General features: G+C 48.9%; 19 non-coding genes across 19 annotated transcripts; all 19 read left to right on the forward strand.

The window, feature by feature from the left end:
* Nucleotides 1-223: 223 nt before the first annotated feature.
* On the forward strand, nucleotides 224-295 carry trnap-cgg (transfer RNA proline (anticodon CGG)). Its single transcript has one exon. It is a non-coding gene; the product is annotated as a tRNA-Pro (tRNA).
* Nucleotides 296-889: 594 nt separating this feature from the next.
* trnap-agg (transfer RNA proline (anticodon AGG)) lies at nucleotides 890-961 on the forward strand. The gene has a single exon. It is a non-coding gene; the product is annotated as a tRNA-Pro (tRNA).
* A 244-nt stretch (nucleotides 962-1,205) lies between these two features.
* On the forward strand, nucleotides 1,206-1,277 carry trnap-ugg (transfer RNA proline (anticodon UGG)). Its single transcript has one exon. It is a non-coding gene; the product is annotated as a tRNA-Pro (tRNA).
* A 366-nt stretch (nucleotides 1,278-1,643) lies between these two features.
* On the forward strand, nucleotides 1,644-1,715 carry trnap-cgg (transfer RNA proline (anticodon CGG)). Its single transcript has one exon. It is a non-coding gene; the product is annotated as a tRNA-Pro (tRNA).
* A 613-nt stretch (nucleotides 1,716-2,328) lies between these two features.
* Nucleotides 2,329-2,401, forward strand: trnap-agg (transfer RNA proline (anticodon AGG)). Its single transcript has one exon. It is a non-coding gene; the product is annotated as a tRNA-Pro (tRNA).
* Nucleotides 2,402-2,645: 244 nt separating this feature from the next.
* Nucleotides 2,646-2,717, forward strand: trnap-ugg (transfer RNA proline (anticodon UGG)). Its single transcript has one exon. It is a non-coding gene; the product is annotated as a tRNA-Pro (tRNA).
* A 1,041-nt stretch (nucleotides 2,718-3,758) lies between these two features.
* trnap-agg (transfer RNA proline (anticodon AGG)) lies at nucleotides 3,759-3,830 on the forward strand. The gene has a single exon. It is a non-coding gene; the product is annotated as a tRNA-Pro (tRNA).
* A 3,815-nt stretch (nucleotides 3,831-7,645) lies between these two features.
* On the forward strand, nucleotides 7,646-7,717 carry trnap-agg (transfer RNA proline (anticodon AGG)). The gene has a single exon. It is a non-coding gene; the product is annotated as a tRNA-Pro (tRNA).
* Nucleotides 7,718-7,961: 244 nt separating this feature from the next.
* On the forward strand, nucleotides 7,962-8,034 carry trnap-ugg (transfer RNA proline (anticodon UGG)). The gene has a single exon. It is a non-coding gene; the product is annotated as a tRNA-Pro (tRNA).
* Nucleotides 8,035-8,413: 379 nt separating this feature from the next.
* trnap-cgg (transfer RNA proline (anticodon CGG)) lies at nucleotides 8,414-8,486 on the forward strand. The gene has a single exon. It is a non-coding gene; the product is annotated as a tRNA-Pro (tRNA).
* Nucleotides 8,487-9,099: 613 nt separating this feature from the next.
* On the forward strand, nucleotides 9,100-9,171 carry trnap-agg (transfer RNA proline (anticodon AGG)). Its single transcript has one exon. It is a non-coding gene; the product is annotated as a tRNA-Pro (tRNA).
* A 244-nt stretch (nucleotides 9,172-9,415) lies between these two features.
* Nucleotides 9,416-9,488, forward strand: trnap-ugg (transfer RNA proline (anticodon UGG)). Its single transcript has one exon. It is a non-coding gene; the product is annotated as a tRNA-Pro (tRNA).
* Nucleotides 9,489-9,865: 377 nt separating this feature from the next.
* On the forward strand, nucleotides 9,866-9,937 carry trnap-cgg (transfer RNA proline (anticodon CGG)). The gene has a single exon. It is a non-coding gene; the product is annotated as a tRNA-Pro (tRNA).
* A 614-nt stretch (nucleotides 9,938-10,551) lies between these two features.
* trnap-agg (transfer RNA proline (anticodon AGG)) lies at nucleotides 10,552-10,623 on the forward strand. Its single transcript has one exon. It is a non-coding gene; the product is annotated as a tRNA-Pro (tRNA).
* Nucleotides 10,624-10,867: 244 nt separating this feature from the next.
* trnap-ugg (transfer RNA proline (anticodon UGG)) lies at nucleotides 10,868-10,939 on the forward strand. Its single transcript has one exon. It is a non-coding gene; the product is annotated as a tRNA-Pro (tRNA).
* Nucleotides 10,940-11,317: 378 nt separating this feature from the next.
* Nucleotides 11,318-11,389, forward strand: trnap-cgg (transfer RNA proline (anticodon CGG)). The gene has a single exon. It is a non-coding gene; the product is annotated as a tRNA-Pro (tRNA).
* Nucleotides 11,390-11,997: 608 nt separating this feature from the next.
* On the forward strand, nucleotides 11,998-12,073 carry trnap-agg (transfer RNA proline (anticodon AGG)). The gene has a single exon. It is a non-coding gene; the product is annotated as a tRNA-Pro (tRNA).
* A 241-nt stretch (nucleotides 12,074-12,314) lies between these two features.
* trnap-ugg (transfer RNA proline (anticodon UGG)) lies at nucleotides 12,315-12,386 on the forward strand. The gene has a single exon. It is a non-coding gene; the product is annotated as a tRNA-Pro (tRNA).
* A 377-nt stretch (nucleotides 12,387-12,763) lies between these two features.
* trnap-cgg (transfer RNA proline (anticodon CGG)) lies at nucleotides 12,764-12,835 on the forward strand. Its single transcript has one exon. It is a non-coding gene; the product is annotated as a tRNA-Pro (tRNA).
* The last annotated feature ends 300 nt before the right edge of the window (nucleotides 12,836-13,135 follow it).

Raw genomic sequence — 13,135 nt, forward strand, 5'->3', positions numbered from 1 at the left:
TTCTGATCTGCCATCACTATATGGCGAGGGTTTGGTTAAGTGTAGGCACAAAAATTGACTGGATACATTCACAATTTTTCAAGTCTGTCTTAAAATAATAGTCAGGTGCCCATATGAACACTTTTTTCTTGTGTAATCAATAAATGATCCCTTCCTGATACAATTCCAGTGGATGTGTTGTGGATCAAAGTCCACAGTTTTTTTCAGACTGTGGGCTTTTTCTGGCTCGTTGGTCTAGGGGTATGATTCTCGCTTCGGGTGCGAGAGGTCCCGGGTTCAATTCCCGGACGAGCCCTCCACCGTAACACCTTGACAGCCGCAAGGTGAAAAGTTGGGACTGTCAGCAACGTATTTGTTAGCCGTAAAGGACTTGCTCCTGCACTCTCTGCAAGTGGTCCATCTCAGTGTCATTGCAGTCACCTCCATCATCACACCTACGTGATTGGAAACAAAAGGAACTTGTTTGGCGAACCTCTACGTGGATGGGATCAGAAAGGGTTTACTTTCCTCTGCCTGTAGTCTTCTTTCTAAGTGTTTCTATCGAAGAACAATCAATCCCAAAATCTGATTTTAATTTGGGTTTCAAACCTGGATGAGCCCCCGACAAAAGCGGCTCATTGGTCTAGGGGTATGAAAGAGAAGGCGATCCAGAAAATGGTGTAGCAACACAGGCGGTAGATAGAGAACGAGATCCAGAAGTTGGCTTGACACAGGGGGAATACAGAGAGGGAGGTCCAGAAGACGGGCCAGTGGTACAGGCGTGAGGCAGAGAACGTGGGTCTGGTTTGGGTTGAAAAGCTAGATGAGCCGTCCACATTGACAAACTTGCAGGTCTGTTTCTAATGATGAGTCAGCCGTGATCGGATCAGGCACTTGGGCAGTTTTCCGTGGCTCGTTGGTCTAGGGGTATGATTCTCGCTTAGGGTGCGAGAGGTCCCGGGTTCAAATCCCGGACGAGCCCTCGTCAAGGGCAGCTTGTCAGCCTCAAGACTCAATGTGCGGACTGTCAGCAAGATCCTGGCTCGAAAGGTCTAAGCTCAGGACCTGCTTAACCGAATCCCAAAGACTGCAATTGGGAGCTGACTGTTGGCATAGTCCCATTATGGCGGTGGGCAAAGCAGCTTTTGAGCTTGCTTTTCTTTTGCAGAAAGGTTGTTTCTATCAATGCAACAGTGATGAAATCAGACTCTTTCGCAGCACTCTGTGGCTCGTTGGTCTAGGGGTATGATTCTCGCTTTGGGTGCGAGAGGTCCCGGGTTCAAATCCCAGACGAGCCCACAGGTCTTAATAACGGGGCTCTCAGTAAGATCTTTGTTGATCGTCAACTGAAGCGCCTCCGTCTACGCCTAGAAATAAGCATGGCTTGTTGTTGGAGTTGTATTTGCAGTCCCCGTTCCTCCCTCCTTTGAAAAGCCATACGGCCAGCACACGTCACAAGCAGGAGAAAGTATCAGATGGTGTGGCTTTTGTCCTTGAACCGTGGCTAAAGTTGTTTTCGATACCAGAGGTCCCCTAGAATGAAATGGCGGATGTCCTTACTGCTTCCCATAGCAGCGCTTTCTCTCGACAAAGCTCTTTCTACTTAGTCAGCGGTGTTGGACTCAGACTTCTTTTTTTTTTTACCCAGAAAGTGGGCTTTTTGTGGCTCGTTGGTCTAGGGGTATGATTCTCGCTTCGGGTGCGAGAGGTCCCGGGTTCAATTCCCGGACGAGCCCTCCACCGTAACACCTTGACAGCCGCAAGGTGAAAAGTTGTGACTGTCAGCAACGTATTTGTTAGCCGTAAAGGACTTGCTCCTTCACTCTCAGACTCTGACCGCACTCTCTGCAAGTGGTCCATCTCAGTGTCGTTGCAGTCACCTCCATCATCACACCTACGTGATTGGAAACAAAAGGAACTTGTTTGGCGAACCTCTACGTGGATGGGATCAGAAAGGGTTTACTTTCCTCTGCCTGTAGTCTTCTTTCTAAGTGTTTCTATCGAAGAACAATCAATCCCAAAATCTGATTTTAATTTGGGTTTCAAACCTGGATGAGCCCCCAACAAAAGCGGCTCATTGGTCTAGGGGTATGAAAGAGAAGGCGATCCAGAAAATGGTGTAGCAACACAGGCGGTAGATAGAGAACGAGATCCAGAAGTTGGCTTGACACAGGGGGAATACAGAGAGGGAGGTCCAGAAGACGGGCCAGTGGTACAGGCGTGAGGCAGAGAACGAGGGTCTGGTTTGGGTTGAAAAGCTAGATGAGCCGTCCACATTGACAAACTTGCAGGTCTGTTTCTAATGATGAGTCAGCCGTGATCGGATCAGGCACTTGGGCAGTTTTCCGTGGCTCGTTGGTCTAGGGGGTATGATTCTCGCTTAGGGTGCGAGAGGTCCCGGGTTCAAATCCCGGACGAGCCCTCGTCAAGGGCAGCTTGTCAGCCTCAAGACTCAATGTGCGGACTGTCAGCAAGATCCTGGCTCGAAAGGTCTAAGCTCAGGACCTGCTTAACCGAATCCCAAAGACTGCAATCGGGAGCTGACTGTTGGCATAGTCCCATTATGGCGGTGGGCAAAGCAGCTTTTGAGCTTGCTTTTCTTTTGCAGAAAGGTTGTTTCTATCAATGCAACAGTGATGAAATCAGACTCTTTCGCAGCACTCTGTGGCTCGTTGGTCTAGGGGTATGATTCTCGCTTTGGGTGCGAGAGGTCCCGGGTTCAAATCCCGGACGAGCCCACAGGTCTTAATAACGGGGCTCTCAGTAAGATCTTTGTTGATCGTCAACTGAAGCGCCTCCGTCTACGCCTAGAAATAAGCATGCGCTCTGCAGATGGCTTGTTGTTGGAGTTGTATTTGCAGTCCCCGTTCCTCCCTCCTTTGAAAAGCCATACGGCCAGCACACGTCACAAGCAGGAGAAAGTATCAGATGGTGTGGCTTTGTCCTTGAACCGTGGCTAAAGTTGTTTTCGATACCAGAGGTCCCCTAGAATGAAGTGGCGGATGTCCTTACTGCTTCCCATAGCAGCGCTTTCTCTCGACAAAGCTCTTTCTACTTAGTCAGCGGTGTTGGACTCAGACTTCTTTTTTTTTACCCAGAAAGTGGGCTTTTTGTGGCTCGTTGGTCTAGGGGTATGATTCTCGCTCGGGTGCGAGAGGTCCCGGGTTCAATTCCCGGACGAGCCCTCCACCGTAACACCTTGACAGCCGCAAGGTGAAAAGTTGTGACTGTCAGCAACGTATTTGTTAGCCGTAAAGGACTTGCTCCTGCACTCTCTGCAAGTGGTCCATCTCAGTGTCATTGCAGTCACCTCCATCATCACACCTACGTGATTGGAAACAAAAGGAACTTGTTTGGCGAACCTCTACGTGGATGGGATCAGAAAGGGTTTACTTTCCTCTGCCTGTAGTCTTCTTTCTAAGTGTTTCTATCGAAGAACAATCAATCCCAAAATCTGATTTTAATTTGGGTTTCAAACCTGGATGAGCCCCCAACAAAAGCGGCTCATTGGTCTAGGGGTATGAAAGAGAAGGCGATCCAGAAAATGGTGTAGCAACACAGGCGGTAGATAGAGAACGAGATCCAGAAGTTGGCTTGACACAGGGGGAATACAGAGAGGGAGGTCCAGAAGACGGGCCAGTGGTACAGGCGTGAGGCAGAGAACGAGGGTCTGGTTTGGGTTGAAAAGCTAGATGAGCCGTCCACATTGACAAACTTGCAGGTCTGTTTCTAATGATGAGTCAGCCGTGATCGGATCAGGCACTTGGGCAGTTTTCCGTGGCTCGTTGGTCTAGGGGTATGATTCTCGCTTAGGGTGCGAGAGGTCCCGGGTTCAAATCCCGGACGAGCCCTCGTCAAGGGCAGCTCATCAGCCTCAAGACTCAATGTGCGGACTGTCAGCAAGATCCTGGCTCGAAAGGTCTAAGCTCAGGACCTGCTTAACCGAATCCCAAAGACTGCAATCGGGAGCTGACTGTTGGCATAGTCCCATTATGGCGGTGGGCAAAGCAGCTTTTGAGCTTGCTTTTCTTTTGCAGAAAGGTTGTTTCTATCAATGCAACAGTGATGAAATCAGACTCTTTCGCAGCACTCGTGGGGGGGGGGGCCTAACCCGCCTAAAAAGGGTTTTGTTCGCCACAAAACCCCCCCCCTCCCAAAAAAAAGCCGGGTTTTGGGGTTGGTTTGATCCCCCCCCCCCACATATTAACCCCAAAAGGAGGGGGCCCCCAATTGTGGCTCGTTGGTCTAGGGCATAGGTCGGCAATAGGCGGCCCGCGGGCCAGATGTGGCCCGCAAGCAAAAACATCTGGCCCATGAGATTGTTTGAACTAGAGAATGATAATAAAAATATAAAATATACTTTTAAAAAATCGGACTGCCAGTCTCAAAAATGCTCTTTATTGGAACCTTCATTTTCCAGAACAGAAAAATTTCCTCAATCTAAATGCTTATTTGTTTTATCTGGATACAGAGTGAATACGCACATCAGCGAGGTGCAGCGTGAACGCTCAACATGCAAAAACAAATGAAGTCAGTGGACAGCGCCTGGTGCTGAAATTCCAAACTAGTCCCTAAAACACAAGTTGTCATTCAAACAACGGACATAGGCTTCATATTATTGTGAAAATTAAAACACGACTTCTTTCAAACAGGCCAGACATCAAACATAGGCATTTCCATACATAGAACTGTGAAAAGTAAAACACGAGTTTCAAACGTGCGTGTTATTTAGGCCTTTATATGACTGTGGTGGCACCAAAAATGTAAACTGATAACAATGCATTGCACTGTTAAATCGGAGCAAATCAGAGCAAAAAAGTACGAAGCAAAAAAGCTGAATCCACTCGACCATGGGCTGGAGTGCTCGGCCCCTGAAACGACAGAGCAGACGTGCTACATTTACTGCCTGAATTATGCCTAGCCTACAACGAGACATTCATTAAAAATACAGTTCAGATTTTAGACACAATTACTGGTTTAGATTACTCACCTAGTGTGAAAAGTGGCATCTCCCACTGGTCACTATTTGCTGGATATCTGGTGAAATAGACGTCACTTTAATCCTCAGGCAGTTCTCGAGATTTTGGTGAGTCAGTCTATTCCTCTCATGCGTTTTTATTGCATTCATAGCTGAGAAGGATGACTCACATACGTAGGTGGAAGGGAACATTGTCAGAATGTAAAGTGCGACTTTCTTGAGGTTGCTGTATTCCTCGGAGCATAGTAGGCCTACCCAAAAGGCACTCACGGACTCCGCACTTCTGAGCGCATCTCGCACAACTGAGGTGGTTTGGAAGTCAATAATTTCCATTTCCAGCGCAGCCTGATCTAAAGAGGAGATCATTTCTTTCGCCAGGAAGGAGAAGTTGTCGGCTGGTTTTACTGCAGGGTCACGTATAAAGTCAATGATGTCTTTTGGGATGGAGTAGTCATCAAACCGAGAAGTGGCTCGTAGCCTCTTGATGAAGTCAACCATCAACTCTGTCACTTCTCCCGCTGTCTTCTTCAGTGTGCTGAAATGTAGGAGCCTGCCGGTAGATATGTCTGCCTCAAGCATCTCAAGCTTCCTCGTGAATGACTCCAGTTTTTCAACCATGTCCACGATGGTTTTGTCTCTCCCCTGTAGCTGAAGGTTAAGCAGGTTTAGGTGGCCAAATATGTCAGATAAAAACGCTACATTGGACATGAACTTTTCATCTTCCAGCAGGATAAGGCGGTCAGCTGCTGCCTTGCTCTTGCTCATTCCAAGGAACGCTTTGATCTCATTCAGTAGCGCACAGAAGCGATCCAGTGCTTTCCCCTTGCTTAACCAGCGCACATCATTGTGAAGCAGCAAGTCATCGTGGGCGGCATCTGCTGACTCAGCCACAAGTTGTCTGAAAAGCCTATGCTGGGTGCTTGATGTACCTCTGACAAAGTTAATGACTTTCATCACTTTGTCCATAACATTCTTTAGCTCGCCATTCAGTCTGGCACAGAGGACACTTTGGTGGATGAGGCAGTGCAGCCCGTGCATTTGGGGGGCGAGTTCTTTCAGCCTGCTCACCAGACCTCTGTGCTTTCCCACCATAGCAGGAGCCCCGTCTGTCACAATTAGGTTAACCCTCTCAAATGATAATGAATGCAACTGAAACAACTCTTCCAGTTTCGCAAATATAGCATCTCCAGTGGTGTGCCCTTCTAATGGAATAAGAGACAGCAACTCTTCCTTGAAATCCTTCCCATCAAAGTATCTCACATAAATGCACAACTGGGCTACATCTGTGTTGTCAGTGCTCTCATCAATGGCTAAGGAAAAGTAGTTTGCGTGACTGACACCGTCGATAATTGCACCCAGCACCGCATCAGACAGCGCTTCTATGCGGCGGGCAGCGGACCTCGCAGAGAGCGACATCTGTTTCACTGACCCGATCACATCATCCATCGACTTGTTGGTATCAAGTTCCTCCAAAACTGTCACCATCATCTCCTTGAAGACCTCTGCGTCAGTGAATGGCTTGTTGTGCTTTGCGAGCACCCAGGACGCTTTCAGAGACGCACTAGTTACCTTCTGTTGGGATGTGAGGCCTCGCACCAGGATCCTGGTGCTGTGTGCATAAGCACCTTTCAGGGCTTCGATTTTACGCTTTCGTGCCTCTGTCTTCTGAGGGAACGCAACCCTGAAATTAGCATGCTTCGTTTCGTGGTGCCGTCTAATATTGTACTCTTTGCATGCAGAGACACCCTCGTTACAGATCAGACATGTGGGCTTTGCATTAATAAAACTGGGGAGGATGAAGGCATAGTTCTCTGTCCATTCATCATGAAAGATCCTGTTTTCGCTGTTAATTTTTCTCTTGAGATTTTTTGATAGTGCCATTTTTTCGATAGCTAACAGCAACAGGAAATGTTTTTTTTTAACAGGCATATAATTGCTACTAATTATACCACTGGGGCGCGCTACTGCCCCCCAGTGGTCAGTCCACAAATGTAACCTACATCAGCCCGCTTGAATGTCTCAGTGCGTCTGCTCTGTCATTTCAAGAGCACCTATCATTTTCACTATCACCCCCTCCTCCCCTATTAATTCATTAAATTAGCCATTGTTTTGGTTGTGGCCCGCCATGTAATGGCTTGGAAAATATCTGGCCCGAGGCCAAACTTAATTGCTGACCCCTGGTCTCTGCAAGTGGTCCATCTCAGTGTCGTTGCAGTCACCTCCATCATCACACCTACGTGATTGGAAACAAAAGGAACTTGTTTGGCGAACCTCTACGTGGATGGGATCAGAAAGGGTTTACTTTCCTCTGCCTGTAGTCTTCTTTCTAAGTGTTTCTATCGAAGAACAATCAATCCCAAAATCTGATTTTAATTTGGGTTTCAAACCTGGATGAGCCCCCAACAAAAGCGGCTCATTGGTCTAGGGGTATGAAAGAGAAGGCGATCCAGAAAATGGTGTAGCAACACAGGCGGTAGATAGAGAACGAGATCCAGAAGTTGGCTTGACACAGGGGGAATACAGAGAGGGAGGTCCAGAAGACGGGCCAGTGGTACAGGCGTGAGGCAGAGAACGAGGGTCTGGTTTGGGTTGAAAAGCTAGATGAGCCGTCCACATTGACAAACTTGCAGGTCTGTTTCTAATGATGAGTCAGCCGTGATCGGATCAGGCACTTGAGCAGTTTTCCGTGGCTCGTTGGTCTAGGGGTATGATTCTCGCTTAGGGTGCGAGAGGTCCCGGGTTCAAATCCCGGACGAGCCCTCGTCAAGGGCAGCTTGTCAGCCTCAAGACTCAATGTGCGGACTGTCAGCAAGATCCTGGCTCGAAAGGTCTAAGCTCAGGACCTGCTTAACCGAATCCCAAAGACTGCAATCGGGAGCTGACTGTTGGCATAGTCCCATTATGGCGGTGGGCAAAGCAGCTTTTGAGCTTGCTTTTCTTTTGCAGAAAGGTTGTTTCTATCAATGCAACAGTGATGAAATCAGACTCTTTCGCAGCACTCTGTGGCTCGTTGGTCTAGGGGGTATGATTCTCGCTTTGGGTGCGAGAGGTCCCGGGTTCAAATCCCGGACGAGCCCACAGGTCTTAATAACGGGGCTCTCAGTAAGATCTTTGTTGATCGTCAACTGAAGCGCCTCCGTCTACGCCTAGAAATAAGCATGCGCTCTGCAGATGGCTTGTTGTTGGAGTTGTATTTGCAGTCCCCGTTCCTCCCTCCTTTGAAAAGGCATACGGCCAGCACACGTCACAAGCAGGAGAAAGTATCAGATGGTGTGGCTTTTGTCCTTGAACCGTGGCTAAAGTTGTTTTCGATACCAGAGGTCCCCTAGAATGAAGTGGCGGATGTCCTTACTGCTTCCCATAGCAGCGCTTTCTCTCGACAAAGCTCTTTCTACTTAGTCAGCGGTGTTGGACTCAGACTTCTTTTTTTTTCTACCCAGAAAGTGGGCTTTTTGTGGCTCATTGGTCTAGGGGGTATGATTCTCGCTTCGGGTGCGAGAGGTCCCGGGTTCAATTCCCGGACGAGCCCTCCACCGTAACACCTTGACAGCCGCAAGGTGAAAAGTTGTGACTGTCAGCAACGTATTTGTTAGCCGTAAAGGACTTGCTCCTTCACTCTCAGACTCTGACCGCACTCTCTGCAAGTGGTCCATCTCAGTGTCGTTGCAGTCACCTCCATCATCACACCTACGTGATTGGAAACAAAAGGAACTTGTTTGGCGAACCTCTACGTGGATGGGATCAGAAAGGGTTTACTTTCCTCTGCCTGTAGTCTTCTTTCTAAGTGTTTCTATCGAAGAACAATCAATCCCAAAATCTGATTTTAATTTGGGTTTCAAACCTGGATGAGCCCCCAACAAAAGCGGCTCATTGGTCTAGGGGTATGAAAGAGAAGGCGATCCAGAAAATGGTGTAGCAACACAGGCGGTAGATAGAGAACGAGATCCAGAAGTTGGCTTGACACAGGGGGAATACAGAGAGGGAGGTCCAGAAGACGGGCCAGTGGTACAGGCGTGAGGCAGAGAACGAGGGTCTGGTTTGGGTTGAAAAGCTAGATGAGCCGTCCACATTGACAAACTTGCAGGTCTGTTTCTAATGATGAGTCAGCCGTGATCGGATCAGGCACTTGGGCAGTTTTCCGTGGCTCGTTGGTCTAGGGGTATGATTCTCGCTTAGGGTGCGAGAGGTCCCGGGTTCAAATCGCGGACGAGCCCTCGTCAAGGGCAGCTTGTCAGCCTCAAGACTCAATGTGCGGACTGTCAGCAAGATCCTGGCTCGAAAGGTCTAAGCTCAGGACCTGCTTAACCGAATCCCAAAGACTGCAATCGGGAGCTGACTGTTGGCATAGTCCCATTATGGCGGTGGGCAAAGCAGCTTTTGAGCTTGCTTTTCTTTTGCAGAAAGGTTGTTTCTATCAATGCAACAGTGATGAAATCAGACTCTTTCGCAGCACTCTGTGGCTCGTTGGTCTAGGGGGTATGATTCTCGCTTTGGGTGCGAGAGGTCCCGGGTTCAAATCCCGGACGAGCCCACAGGTCTTAATAACGGGGCTCTCAGTAAGATCTTTGTTGATCGTCAACTGAAGCGCCTCCGTCTACGCCTAGAAATAAGCATGCGCTCTGCAGATGGCTTGTTGTTGGAGTTGTATTTGCAGTCCCCGTTCCTCCCTCCTTTGAAAAGCCATACGGCCAGCACACGTCACAAGCAGGAGAAAGTATCAGATGGTGTGGCTTTTGTCCTTGAACCGTGGCTAAAGTTGTTTTCGATACCAGAGGTCCCCTAGAATGAAGTGGCGGATGTCCTTACTGCTTCCCATAGCAGCGCTTTCTCTCGACAAAGCTCTTTCTACTTAGTCAGCGGTGTTGGACTCAGACTTCTATTTTTTTACCCAGAAATTGGGCTTTTTGTGGCTCGTTGGTCTAGGGGTATGATTCTCGCTTCGGGTGCGAGAGGTCCCGGGTTCAATTCCCGGACGAGCCCTCCACCGTAACACCTTGACAGCCGCAAGGTGAAAAGTTGTGACTGTCAGCAACGTATTTGTTAGCCGTAAAGGACTTGCTCCTTCACTCTCAGACTCTGACCGCACTCTCTGCAAGTGGTCCATCTCAGTGTCGTTGCAGTCACCTCCATCATCACACCTACGTGATTGGAAACAAAAGGAACTTGTTTGGCGAACCTCTACGTGGATGGGATCAGAAAGGGTTTACTTTCCTCTGCCTGTAGTCTTCTTTCTAAGTGTTTCTATCGAAGAACAATCAATCCCAAAATCTGATTTTAATTTGGGTTTCAAACCTGGATGAGCCCCCAACAAAAGCGGCTCATTGGTCTAGGGGGTATGAAAGAGAAGGCGATCCAGAAAATGGTGTAGCAACACAGGCGGTAGATAGAGAACGAGATCCAGAAGTTGGCTTGACACAGGGGGAATACAGAGAGGGAGGTCCAGAAGACGGGCCAGTGGTACAGGCGTGAGGCAGAGAACGAGGGTCTGGTTTGGGTTGAAAAGCTAGATGAGCCGTCCACATTGACAAACTTGCAGGTCTGTTTCTAATGACGAGTCAGCCGTGATCGGATCAGGCACTTGGGCAGTTTTCCGTGGCTCGTTGGTCTAGGGGTATGATTCTCGCTTAGGGTGCGAGAGGTCCCGGGTTCAAATCCCGGACGAGCCCTCGTCAAGGGCAGCTTGTCAGCCTCAAGACTCAATGTGCGGACTGTCAGCAAGATCCTGGCTCGAAAGGTCTAAGCTCAGGACCTGCTTAACCGAATCCCAAAGACTGCAATCGGGAGCTGACTGTTGGCATAGTCCCATTATGGCGGTGGGCAAAGCAGCTTTTGAGCTTGCTTTTCTTTTGCAGAAAGGTTGTTTCTATCAATGCAACAGTGATGAAATCAGACTCTTTCGCAGCACTCTGTGGCTCGTTGGTCTAGGGGTATGATTCTCGCTTTGGGTGCGAGAGGTCCCGGGTTCAAATCCCGGACGAGCCCACAGGTCTTAATAACGGGGCTCTCAGTAAGATCTTTGTTTATCGTCAACTGAAGCGCCTCCGTCTACGCCTAGAAATAAGCATGCGCTCTGCAGATGGCTTGTTGTTGGAGTTGTATTTGCAGTCCCCGTTCCTCCCTCCTTTGAAAAGCCATACGGCCAGCACACGTCACAAGCAGGAGAAAGTATCAGATGGTGTGGCTTTTGTCCTTGAACCGTGGCTAAAGTTGTTTTCGATACCAGAGGTCCCCTAGAATGAAATGGCGGATGTCCTTACTGCTTCCCATAGCAGCGCTTTCTCTCGACAAAGCTCTTTCTACTTAGTCAGCGGTGTTGGACTCAGACTTCTTTTTTTTTTACCCAGAAAGTGGGCTTTTTGTGGCTCGTTGGTCTAGGGGTATGATTCTCGCTTCGGGTGCGAGAGGTCCCGGGTTCAATTCCCGGACGAGCCCTCCACCGTAACACCTTGACAGCCGCAAGGTGAAAAGTTGTGACTGTCAGCAATGTATTTGTTAGCCGTAAAGGACTTGCTCCTTCAGACTCTGACCGCACTCTCTGCAAGTGGTCCATCTCAGTGTCGTTGCAGTCACCTCCAACATCACACCTACGTGATTGGAAACAAAAGGAACTTGTTTGGCGAACCTCTACGTGGATGGGATCAGAAAGGGTTTACTTTCCTCTGCCTGTAGTCTTCTTTCTAAGTGTTTCTATCGAAGAACAATCAATCCCAAAATCTGATTTTAATTTGGGTTTCAAACCTGGATGAGCCCCCCAACAAAAGCGGCTCATTGGTCTAGGGGTATGAAAGAGAAGGCGATCCAGAAAATGGTGTAGCAACACAGGCGGTAGATAGAGAACGAGATCCAGAAGTTGGCTTGACACAGGGGGAATACAGAGAGGGAGGTCCAGAAGACGGGCCAGTGGTACAGGCGTGAGGCAGAGAACGAGGGTCTGGTTTGGGTTGAAAAGCTAGATGAGCCGTCCACATTGACAAACTTGCAGGTCTGTTTCTAATGATGAGTCAGCCGTGATCGGATCAGGCACTTGGGCAGTTTTCCGTGACTCGTTGGTCTAGGGGTATGATTCTCGCTTAGGGTGCGAGAGGTCCCGGGTTCAAATCCCCGGACGAGCCCTCGTCAAGGGCAGCTTGTCAGCCTCAAGACTCAATGTGCGGACTGTCAGCAAGATCCTGGCTCGAAAGGTCTAAGCTCAGGACCTGCTTAACCGAATCCCAAAGACTGCAATCGGGAGCTGACTGTTGGCATAGTCCCATTATGGCGGTGGGCAAAGCAGCTTTTGAGCTTGCTTTTCTTTTGCAGAAAGGTTGTTTCTATCAATGCAACAGTGATGAAATCAGACTCTTTCGCAGCACTCTGTGGCTCGTTGGTCTAGGGGTATGATTCTCGCTTTGGGTGCGAGAGGTCCCGGGTTCAAATCCCGGACGAGCCCACAGGTCTTAATAACGGGGCTCTCAGTAAGATCTTTGTTGATCGTCAACTGAAGCGCCTCCGTCTACGCCTAGAAATAAGCATGCGCTCTGCAGATGGCTTGTTGTTGGAGTTGTATTTGCAGTCCCCGTTCCTCCCTCCTTTGAAAAGCCATACGGCCAGCACACGTCACAAGCAGGAGAAAGTATCAGATGGTGTGGCTTTTGTCCTTGAACCGTGGCTAAAGTTGTTTTCGATACCAGAGGTCCCCTAGAATGAAATGGCGGATGTCCTTACTGCTTCCCATAGCAGCGCTTTCTCTCGACAAAGCTCTTTCTACTTAGTCAGCGGTGTTGGACTCAGACTTCTATTTTTTTACCCAGAAATTGGGCTTTTTGTGGCTCGTTGGTCTAGGGGTATGATTCTCGCTTCGGGTGCGAGAGGTCCCGGGTTCAATTCCCGGACGAGCCCTCCACCGTAACACCTTGACAGCCGCAAGGTGAAAAGTTGTGACTGTCAGCAACGTATTTGTTAGCCGTAAAGGACTTGCTCCTTCACTCTCAGACTCTGACCGCACTCTCTGCAAGTGGTCCATCTCAGTGTCGTTGCAGTCACCTCCATCATCACACCTACGTGATTGGAAACAAAAGGAACTTGTTTGGCGAACCTCTACGTGGATGGGATCAGAAAGGGTTTACTTTCCTCTGCCTGTAGTCTTCTTTCTAAGTGTTTCTATCGAAGAACAATCAATCCCAAAATCTGATTTTAATT

This window comes from Dicentrarchus labrax, unplaced genomic scaffold (genome assembly GCF_905237075.1).
Source record: "Dicentrarchus labrax unplaced genomic scaffold, dlabrax2021, whole genome shotgun sequence".
NCBI classification, from domain to species: domain Eukaryota; kingdom Metazoa; phylum Chordata; class Actinopteri; family Moronidae; genus Dicentrarchus; species Dicentrarchus labrax.